We start from the raw sequence: 10964 nt of genomic DNA on the forward strand, positions 1-10964 counted from the left end.
CAAGCGTTTCCTTATCTCCCCCGTATATGGCTAAGGCAAACTCTTTTCCTCAAGCTTCGCTAGCAAGCCTATGAATTCACCTTCCTCTATGCCCGCCACTCCAACAGTCAGGAGTGGAGAGGGGAATCCCTGGTGCCTCTGCTCTGGCTACTAGTTTAGGTCAGAGTTTTTTAGTCTCAAATGTGTGACACTCGACGGACGATGACACTTTGTAGGATCGAAAGTATGTCTAGAGGGGGGAGGGGGTGATTAGAATACTTGATCAAATAAAACCTAACATTTTCTCAATTTTAGTTGTGGGCGGATTTTAGCAAATATAACAAGTCAAGCATCACCCTACACGTGCAATTCTAAGAATATAGCAGCGGAAAGTAAAATATTGCACATGTAAATAAGGGTGGGGTTGGAGATTTCAAGCGCAATGAAGACACGATGATTTCTGGCGTGGTTCCAATAGGTGGTGGTATCGTACGTCCACATTGATGGAGACTTCAACCCACGGAAGGTAATGGTTGCACGAGTCCACAGAGGGCTCCACCCACGAAGGATCCACAAAGAAGCAACCTTGTTTATTCCACCATGGCTTCCGTCCACGAAGGGCTAGCCTCACTCTGGTAGATCTTCACGGATTAGGCGATCTCCTTGCCCTTACAGACTCCTTGGTTCAACTCCACATGATCTTGGAGGCTCCCAAATGACACCTAACCAATCTAGGAGACACCACTCTCCAAAAGATAATGGATGGTGTGTTGTTGATGAACTCCTTGCTCTTGTGCTTCAAATGATAGTCTCCTCAACAATCAATCTCTCTCTCATATATTTGGCTTGGGTAGGTGAAGGATTGGAGTGGGAAGCAACTTGAAGAGGCTAGAGATCAAGGTTCAAATGGTAGGAATGAAATCTCTTGATCTCAACACATGAGTATGTGGTTCTCTCTCAGAAAACAAATGATGGAAGTAGTGGTTCGATCTGATGGCTCTCTTACTAGGTAAGAGGATGGTAGAGGGGTATATATAGCCTTCACCCAAAATCCAAGTGTTACACACTTTTGACCCATCTCAGTGGCACCGATAATAAATCTCGGTGAGACTGATCTGTGTAAAAGATATGAACACTGGGCTTTTCGGTGGGACCAAACGGGAACAACTCGGTGGGACCGAAGTGCAACGGCTAGGAAAAAACCCAATCTCGGTAATTCCGATTGTTTCAACTTGGTGATTGCAAAGTGAAGCAATGTCATTACAGAAACTTGGTCAAGCCATCTCAGTGGGACCGAGATACATTTTGGTCAAACCGAATTGCTAGGGTTTTGGTTGTGGCAATGGAATGATCATCTCGGTGGGTCCGGAGTAGGTGATATCGGTGGGACTGAAATGATGAATTAGGGTTTGGACACATGTGTTTTGGGAAAGTGATGGAGGGTTTTTGGAGCAATACCACTAAGCACTTTGAGCAACAACCTCATCAACAATACCTTGTCCCCTTTTAATAGTATTGGCTTTCCTAAGGGACTCAATGTGATCTTGGATCACTAAACCAAAAATGAAGAGTCTTGGAGTAGCCAATCCTTTGTCCTTGATATTTTGAAGGGGTCCACATCCATTAGTCCTTGCCATGCCAATCATTGATCTTTTCTGAAATCTATCATCAATGTTCATTAGATCAATGACATATATGTTGTTATTAATTAACAAAACCACCAGGGGATTAGTTGCACAATTACACTTCTTCGTGTTTGTCTTTCGGGCTCCGGTCCTCAAATTCGTCCGTTCGGACATAGTCAAGGGACCTGCCGAGTAGATTCGTGCATCTCCTTGGGGAGACGAGGTTAGGCTTTCTCGTAGTGTGTATGCGATGATGAGATTTGATGTCAGGTGCTTTAGGTCTATTCAAGGGTTCAACGGTGATGATTGCGGCTCGAGGGCACGGTTCCTAGGGGCACGTGCATGAAGGCTTTTGGGTTATCATCGACAAGGTCAAGCCAACTCCAATAGAGGAGCGGCGACAACATCATGTGGGCGACTCGTTCCGGTGGTGGAAGTGGTCTTTCGTCGATCCAGCTACCTTGATGTAGTTTTTGAAGGAAATATGCCCTAGAGGCAATAATAAAGTTGTTATTTATATTTCCTTATATCATGATAAATGTTTATTATTCATGCTAGAATTGTATTAACCGGAAACTTAGTACATGTGTGAATACATAGACAAACAGAGTGTCACTAGTATGCCTCTACTTGACTAGCTCGTTGAATCAAAGATGGTCAAGTTTCCTAGCCATATACATGAGTTGTCATTTGATTAACGGGATCACATCATTAGAGAATGATGTGATTGACTTGACCCATTCTGTTAGCTTAGCACTTGATCGTTTAGTATGTTGCTATTGCTTTCTTCATGACTTATACATGTTCCTATGACTATGAGATTATGCAACTCCCGAATACTGGAGGGACACTTTGTGTGCTACCAAACGTTACAACGTAACTAGGTGATTATAAAGGTGCTCTACCGGTGTCTCCGATGGTATTTGTTGAGTTGGCATAGATCGAGATTAGGATTTATCACTCCGATTGTCGGAGAGGTATCTCTGGGCCCTCTCGGTAATGCACATCACTATAAGCCTTGCAAACAACACTACTGGAATCTGGTAATTTGCCGTCCGCGGTTTCTTTACCGTCAGCCAGCGGACGGCAAAGAGCCTCTTTGCCGTCCGCTTCCACATAGCGGACGACAAAGAATGTGTAGATGGCAAAAAGTCTATTTGCCGTCCGCTGTTTCTTTGCCGTCAGCCAGCTGATGGCACAGAGCTAGAAAGCAGACGGCAAAGGGCCAGGTGGGCCCCACAGGGCACGGCGTGGCTAGGTCAGCTTCTTTGCCGTCTGCCTGGTCTTTGCCGTCTGCCTTCTGGACCTTTGCCGTCCGCTGGCGGACGACAAAGAAATGGCCCAGCTAACGGCCGTCTCCCCCCTTCTATGCTCGCTCTCTGTCTCTCCGGCCCCACCCCCTCTCTCTTCCCTCTCTCCCAACTCAACCGCACCCGCAACGCCGCCGTCGAACACCACCACCGCCCGAACACTGCCGCCACCCCACCCCGCCGTAGCACCACCTCGCCGCCCCGGAGCCCTGTGGCCCTGTCGCCATCACCGCCTGGCGCCCCCTTCACCCAGCCAGCGCCGCCCCGCCGCCGCCCCCCACGCTGCCGCTGCCCCACCCCGCCGTAGCACCACCTCGCCGCCCCGGAGCCCTGTGGCCCTGTCGCCATCACCGCCTAGCGCCCCCTTCACCCGGCCAGCGCCGCCCCGCCGCCGCCCCCCATGCTGCCGCCGCCCCACCCCGCCGCAGCACCACCCCGCCACCCCGGAGCCCTGCGGCCTCGTCGCCACCACCGCCCGGCCAGCGCCACCCCGCCGCCCCGAAGCCCTGCGGCCCCGTCGCCACCACCGCCCGGCGCCCCTCCGCCCGTCCAGCGCCCCTCCGCCGCCGAGCAACCCCGCCGCCCCTGGGCCTACCGCAGGTGAGCCCCGGCCGCACCCCTCTTCTCCTCTTTTTTTGTTTTTTTTTGTTTTTTAGTTTAGATTACTTTTAGTTTTGTTTTAGATTTAGTTTAGTTTAGATTACTGTTAGTTTGGTTCTATATTTAGTTTAGTTTAGATTACATTTAGTTTGGTCTTAGGTTTAGTTTAGTTTTAGGTTTATGTTTAGTCATGAAAAAAACTAAGAATAATTAGAAGAAGAGGAGGAGAAGAAGAATAGCTAGGTTTAGGAGTAGTTTTTTCCTGTTTTGTTTTAGGTTAATTAGTGCTAGGTTTAAGAAGAGGAAAAAGGAGGAGGAGAAGAAGAAGATGAGGAGGAGGAGGAGGAGAAAGAAGAAGAAGAAGAAGAAGAAGAAGAAGAAGAAGAAGAAGAAGAAGAAGAAGAAGAAGAAGAAAGAGAAGAGGAGGAGGAGAAGAAGAAGAAGAAGAAGAAGAAGAAAGAGGAGAGGAGGAGGAGAAGAAGAAGAAAAGGAAAAAAGAGACCCCGACCCCGACCCGACACCCCGACACCTCGGCACGACACCCCGACCCCGACCCCCGACACCCTGACACCACACCCCGAACCCGACCCCCGACCAACCGACACCCTGACACCACACCCCGACCCACACCCCGACCCCGACCCCGACCCCGACACCCTGACACCCCGACCCCGACACGACACCCCGGCACGACACCCCGACCCCGACACCCCGACCTCGACACCCCGACACCCTGACACCACACCCCGACCCCATATATATTTGTGTTGATCGGGTGTATTTTTATTATGTTCATGATTATGATACACTTAAATTATATACATATTATTATGTTCATGTCAAGTATCCAAATTTTTTTATGTTGTACTAATTTCGTTTACTTTTTGTCATTGCAGGTGTTGACAGGATGGTGGGCAAGGGTCCAGAGCGCCTCGAGCCTCCTGCGAGCGCTACTGGGAGGGGTGGTTGCATTATTGCAGCGCAGCCCCTCCGGAGAGCGGTGCAGGACGGTATGCAGACAGCTGCGGCGGGCACTTCTTCTACGGCTGGGAGAGGTCGGGGGAGGACGAAGAAGGCTGGTAGAGGTGGACGTGGCAGTGGGAGAGGTAGGAAGGCTGCTACGCCTTCCTCGCCGCCACCCTCAGCTGATTCACCCGACCACAGGAGTGCTCCGTCTTACGTGGACCCTCGGACTCCGGTCCATGAGCCTCCGGTCGCTGATCCTTCGCCCCAGCAGACTCGGGTCGCCGACCCTTCGCCCCACGTGAGTCCGGTCCTAGAGTCTTCGTCCCAGAAGACTCCGGTCATGGGGTCTTCGTCCTAGAAGACTCCGGTCACGGGGTCTTCGTCCCAGGTCCCGGAGTCTTCGTCCCAGAAGACTCCGATCCCGGAGTCTTCTTCCCACGAGACTCCGGAGGCTAGTGGCTCGGAGGATGGTAGCGAGGACACCTTTCCAGAAGATAGCTACAGCGACGACGAGCTAGTTGAGAAGGGCAAGAAGGTCTACAAGCGTGGCTGTACAAAGCTCCCGCCCGTGCCGACGACCCCCGGCCAGAGGTGGTTGATTGCGCCTAAAGGGTTGAAGTAAGTGCATTTACTATTTTTTAACCTTTTGCCTTCATGTTCCTTCAAATTAATATCTAATGTGTTAGCCTTGTCATACTGCAGGGGCTGGGTACGCCCCCGTGGTTCCCGTAGGCCCAACCAGGTCCTTGGTGTGCTTTGCCGCTAGCACTTCCCTGGGTGGGTCACGTTGCCCGGTGAGGGTCAGGTTCCACAGCTAGCACTGACCTGGGAGCTGTACTTGGTTGCCCCGGCCCCGCCGGAGGAGAGGGTCGACGGTGTCTTGTGCGAGATGGTGGCCGACATTGTGTTCCGTCAGTTTTGGGTAATTTCTCCTTTACGGAATTAAAAATCAACACTACCTAGTGATCGTACTAATCAGTGTTGTCTTGTTTGATTGCAGACCTTCTACAGGGTTTCACAGGGAGAGCAGGAGGCCGCGTGTATGGTTGTCGAAAACGAGTGAAAGCGCCTACTTCAGAACTTAAGGCACGAGGCTCGGGTGCAGGCCGTTCGAGACTACTGCCTTGAAGGGTATTATGCCATTTTTTACCTAACTATGCATATTATGCCATTTTTGATATAACTTATAGCTAACTTCATTTTGGAGAAGAAGAAGAAGAAGAAAACTAGAAGAAGAAGAAGAAGAAGATCAAAATTCTTCTTCTAGTCTTCTTCTTCTTCTTCTTCTTCTCCAAAATGAAGTTAGCTCTAAGTTATATCAAAAATGGCATACTATGCTTAGTTCACTCAAAAATGGCACAATTAGCTAGGTTAGCTCCATTTTACCTAAGTATGCTTACTTCTTCTTCTTCATTTTCTTCTTCTTCTGATTCTAGTCTTCTTCTTCTAACTTTCTTGTTTCCCATTTTGCAGATTTAACTCACTATATGGAAGCTTGCATGGATGGAGTGCTTGTTTCCCTTTTCTTTTTTGTTTGTATCGATGAAAAATATGGAACTTGTTATATGGATGCATGGAACAATGTGTTGGATGAACATTGTGATGTTACTGTAATATGTATGGATGGAACTCTGTTTCTTATTATGTATGTATGTTGTCATGGATGGAGGTATGTGTTGGATACATCATATGTCTGGTGTGCATGTGGAAAAAAATATGTATATCTGTGTGTGAATTCCTGTGAAATTAAATGGATTCAAATAAAAATAGGGGATATGTAGCATCTTTGCTGTCCGCTAGCAGACGGCAAAGAGCTTCGCCGTCTGCTAGCAGATGGCAAAGAGGACACGTGGCAGCTACCTATAAAACCTGGGAACACTGGCTGCCTATTTGGTCACTTTGCCGTCTGCCAGCAGACGACAAAGATTCAAATCACGTTGTCGTCCGCTGGCGGACGGCATAGCTGGCCACGTGGCAGCTTCCCAGTGCTGCCTAGCTGGGCTCTTTGCTGTCTGTCAGCGGACGGCAAAGAGCTTGACTCTTTGCCGTCCGCTGGCAGACGGCAAAGAGCGCCGTTAAGCCCCTAACGGCTGTCACGCCACCGCACTGCCGTCCGCTGTCTTTGGCGTCTGCTGGCCACGGATGGCGGACGGCGTAATCCTTTGCCATCCGTTTCTAAGAAGCGGACGGCAAAGAAGGCCTTTGCTAGCACGTGTTCATCCGGAAAGTTTGCCGTCCGTGATCTATGCCTTTGCCGTCCGCCATGGCGGACGGCAAAGAAGCTGATTCCAGTAGTGCAATGTGACTAATGAGTTAGTTGCGGGATGATGCATTACGGAACGAGTAAAGAGACTTGACAGTAATGAGATTGAACTAGGTATTGAGATACCGACGATCGAATCTCGGGCAAGTAACATACCGATGACAAAGGGAACAACGTATGTTGTTATGCGGTTTGACCGATAAAGATCTTCGTAGAATATGTAGGAGCCAATATGAACATCCAGGTTCCGCTATTGGTTATTGACCGGAGACGTGTCTCGGTCATGTCTACATAGTTCTCGAACCCGTAGGGTCCGCACGCTTAACGTTCGGTGACGATCGGTATTATGAGTTTATGTGTTTTGATGTACCGAAGATAGTTCGGAGTCTCGGATGTGATCATGGACATCACGAGGAGTCTCGAAATGGTAGAGACATAAATATTGATATATTGGACGACTATATTCGGACACCGGAAGTGTTCCGGGGGTCACCGGATAATTATCGGAGTGCCGGGGGGTTATCGGAACCCCCGGGGGAACTAATGGGACAACATGGGCCTTGTGAGAGAGAGAGGAGGGGGCCTTAGGGCTGCCCCCCTTGGGAGTCCAAATTGGACAAGGAGGGGGGCGCCCCTCTTTCCCTCCCTCTCCTTCCTTCCCCCTTCCCCCTTCCTAGTTGGACTAGGAAACGGGGAGTCCTACTCCTACTAGGAGGAGGAATCCCCCCTCTCCTTGGCACGCCCTAGGCCGGCCGGCCTCTCCCTTGCTCCTTTATATACGGGGGCAGGGGCACCCTAGAACACACAAGTTGATTGTTTGCAGCTGTGTGCGGTGCCCCCCTCCACCATAATCCACCTCGGTCATATCGTCGTAGTGCTTAGGCGAAGCCCTACGCCGGTAGCTTCATCATCACCGTCATCACGCCGTCGTGCTGACGAAGCTCTCCCTCGACACTTTGCGGGATCGTGAGTTCGTGGGACGTCACCGAGCCGAACGTGTGCAGATCGCGGAGGTGCCGTACTTTCGATACTAGGATCAGTCGAACGTGAAGACGTACGACTACATCAACCGCGTTGTGATAACGCTTCCGCTTACGGTCTACGAGGGTACATGGACAACACTCTCCCCTCTCGTTGCTATGCATCACCAAGATCTTGCGTGTGCGTAGGATTTTTTTTGAAATTACTACGTTCCCCAACAGTGGCATCCGAGCCAGGTTTTATGCATAGATGTTATATGCACGAGTAGAACACAAGTGAGTTGTGTGTGATACAAGTCATACTTCTTACCAGCATGTCATACTTTGGTTCGGAGGTATTGTTGGATGAAGCGGCCCGGACCGACATTACGCGTATGCTTACGCGAGACTGGTTCTACCGACGTGCTTTGCACACAGGTGGCTAGCGGGTGTCAGTTTCTCCAACTTTAGTTGAACCAAGTGTGGCTACGCCCGGTCCTTGAGAAGGTTAAAACAAGACTAACTTGACGAATAATCGTTGTGGTTTTGATGCGTAGGTAAGAACGGTTCTTGCTCAGCCCGTAACAGCCACGTAAAACTTGCAACAACAAAGTAGAGGACGTCTAACTTGTTTTTGCAGGGCATGTTGTGATGTGATATGGTCAAGGCATGATGCTATATTTTATTGTATGAGATGATCATGTTTTGTAACCGAGTTATCGGCAACTGGCAGGAGGCATATGGTTGTCGCTTTATTGTATGAAATGCAATTGCCAATTGCTTTACTTTATCACTAAGCGGTAGCGATAGTCGTAGAAGCAATAGTTGGCGAGACGACAACGATGCTTCGATGGAGATCAAGGTGTCAAGCCGGTGACGATGGTGATCATGATGATGCTTTGGAGATGGAGATCAAAGGCACAAGATGATGATGGCCATATCATATCACTTATATTGATTGCATGTGATGTTTATCCTTTATGCATCTTATTTTGCTTAGTTCGGTGGTAGCATTATAAGATGATCTCTCACTAATTTCAAGGTACAAGTGTTCTCCCTGAGTATGCACCGTTGCGAAAGTTCATCGTGCCGAGACACCAGGTGATGATCGGGTGTGATAAGCTCTACGTTCACATACAACGGGTGCAAGCCAGTTTTGCACACGCAGAATACTCGGGTTAAACTTGACAAGCCTAGCATATGCAGATATTGCCTCGGAACACTTGTACCTTGATAGTTTAGTGCACCATTGAAAACTACTCCATCTCACGTGATGATCGGACATGGTTTAGTTGATTTGGATCACATGATCATTTAGATGACTCGAGGGATGTCTATCTAAGTGGGAGTTCTTAAGTAATATGATTAATTGAACTTTAATTTATCATGAACTTAGTCCTGATAGTATTTGCATAACTATGTTGTAGATCAATAGCTCGTGATGTAGCTCCTCGTTTATTTTTTATATGTTCCTAGAGAAAAGTAAGTTGAAAGATGATAGTAGCAAAGATGCGGACTTGGTCCGTGATCTGAGGATTATCCTCATTGCTGCACAGAAGAATTATGTCCTTGATGCACCGCTAGGTGACAGACCTATTGCAGGAGCAGATGCAGATGTTATGAACGTTTGACAAAGCACGGTATGATGACTACTTGATAGTTTAGTGCACCATGCTTTACGGCTTAGAACCGGGACTTCAAAAAATGTTTTGAACGCCACGGAGCATATGAGATGTTCCAAGAGTTGAAATTGGTATTTCAGACTCATGCCCGTGTTAAGAGGTATGAGACCTCTGACAATGTACTTTGCCTACAAGATGGAGGAGAATCGCTCAGCTAGTGAGCATGTGCTCAGAATGTCTGAGTACTACAATCACTTGAATCAAGTGGGAGTTAATCTTCCAGATAAGATAGTGATTGATAGAGTTCTCTAGTCACTATCACCAAGTTACTAGAACTTCGTGATGAACTATAATATGCAAGGGATAACGGAAACGATTCCCAAGCTCTTCGAGATGCTGAAATCGACAAAGGTAGAAATCAAGAAAAGCATCAAGTGTTGATGGTTGACAAGACCACTAGTTTCAAGTAAAATGGCAAGGGAAAGAAAGGGAACTTCAAGATGAATGGCAAGCAAGTTGCCACTCCCATGAAGAAACCCAAAGCTAGACTCAAGCCTGAAACTGAGTGCTTCTACTACAAAGGAAATGGTCACTGGAAGTGGAACTGCCCCTAGATACTTGGCGGATAAGAAAGGATGGCAAAATGAACAAAGGTATATTTGATATACATGTTATTGATGTGTACCTTACTAGTGTTTATAACAACCCCTCGGTATTTGATACTAGCTAGTTCAGTTGCTAAGAGTAGTAACTCGAAACGGGAGTTGCAGAATGAACAAAAACTAGTTAAGGATGAAGTGACGATCTGTGTTGGAAGTGGTTCCAAGATTGATATGATCATCATCGCACACTCCCTATACTTTCGGGATTAGTGTTGAACCTAAATAAATGTTATTTGGTGTTTGCGTTAAGCATGAATATGATTTGATCATGTTTATTGCAATACGGTTATTAATTTAGGTCAAAGAATAATTGTTGTTCTGTTTACATGAATAAAAACTTCAATGGTCATACACCCAATGTGAATGGTTTATTGAATCTCGACTGTAATGATACACATATTCATAATATTGAAGCCAATGAAGGAAATATGCCCTAGAGGCAATAATAAAGTTGTTATTTATATTTCCTTATATCATGATAAATGTTTATTATTCATCCTAGAATTGTATTAACCGGAAACTTAGTACATGTGTGAATACATAGACAAACTAAGTGTCACTAGTATGCCTCTACTTGACTAGCTCGTTGAATCAAAGATGGTTAAGTTTCCTAGCCATAGACATGAGTTGTCATTTGATTAATGGGATCACATCATTAGAGAATGATGTGATTGACTTGACCCATTCCGTTAGCTTAGAATTTGATCGTTTAGTATATTGCTATTGCTTTCTTCATGACTCATACATGTTCCTATGACTATGAGATTATGCAACTCCCGAATACCGGAGGAACACTTTGTGTGCTACCAAACGTCACAACGTAACTGGGTGATTATAAAGGTGCTCTACAGGTGTCTCCGATGGTACTTGTTAAGTTGGCATAGATCGAGATTAGGATATGTCACTCCGATTGTCGGAGAGGTATCTCTGGGCCCTCTCGGTAATGCACATTACTATAAGCCTGGAAAGCAATGTAAC

This window comes from Triticum aestivum, chromosome 6D (assembly GCF_018294505.1).
Source record: "Triticum aestivum cultivar Chinese Spring chromosome 6D, IWGSC CS RefSeq v2.1, whole genome shotgun sequence".
Taxonomy (NCBI): Eukaryota; Viridiplantae; Streptophyta; class Magnoliopsida; order Poales; family Poaceae; genus Triticum; species Triticum aestivum.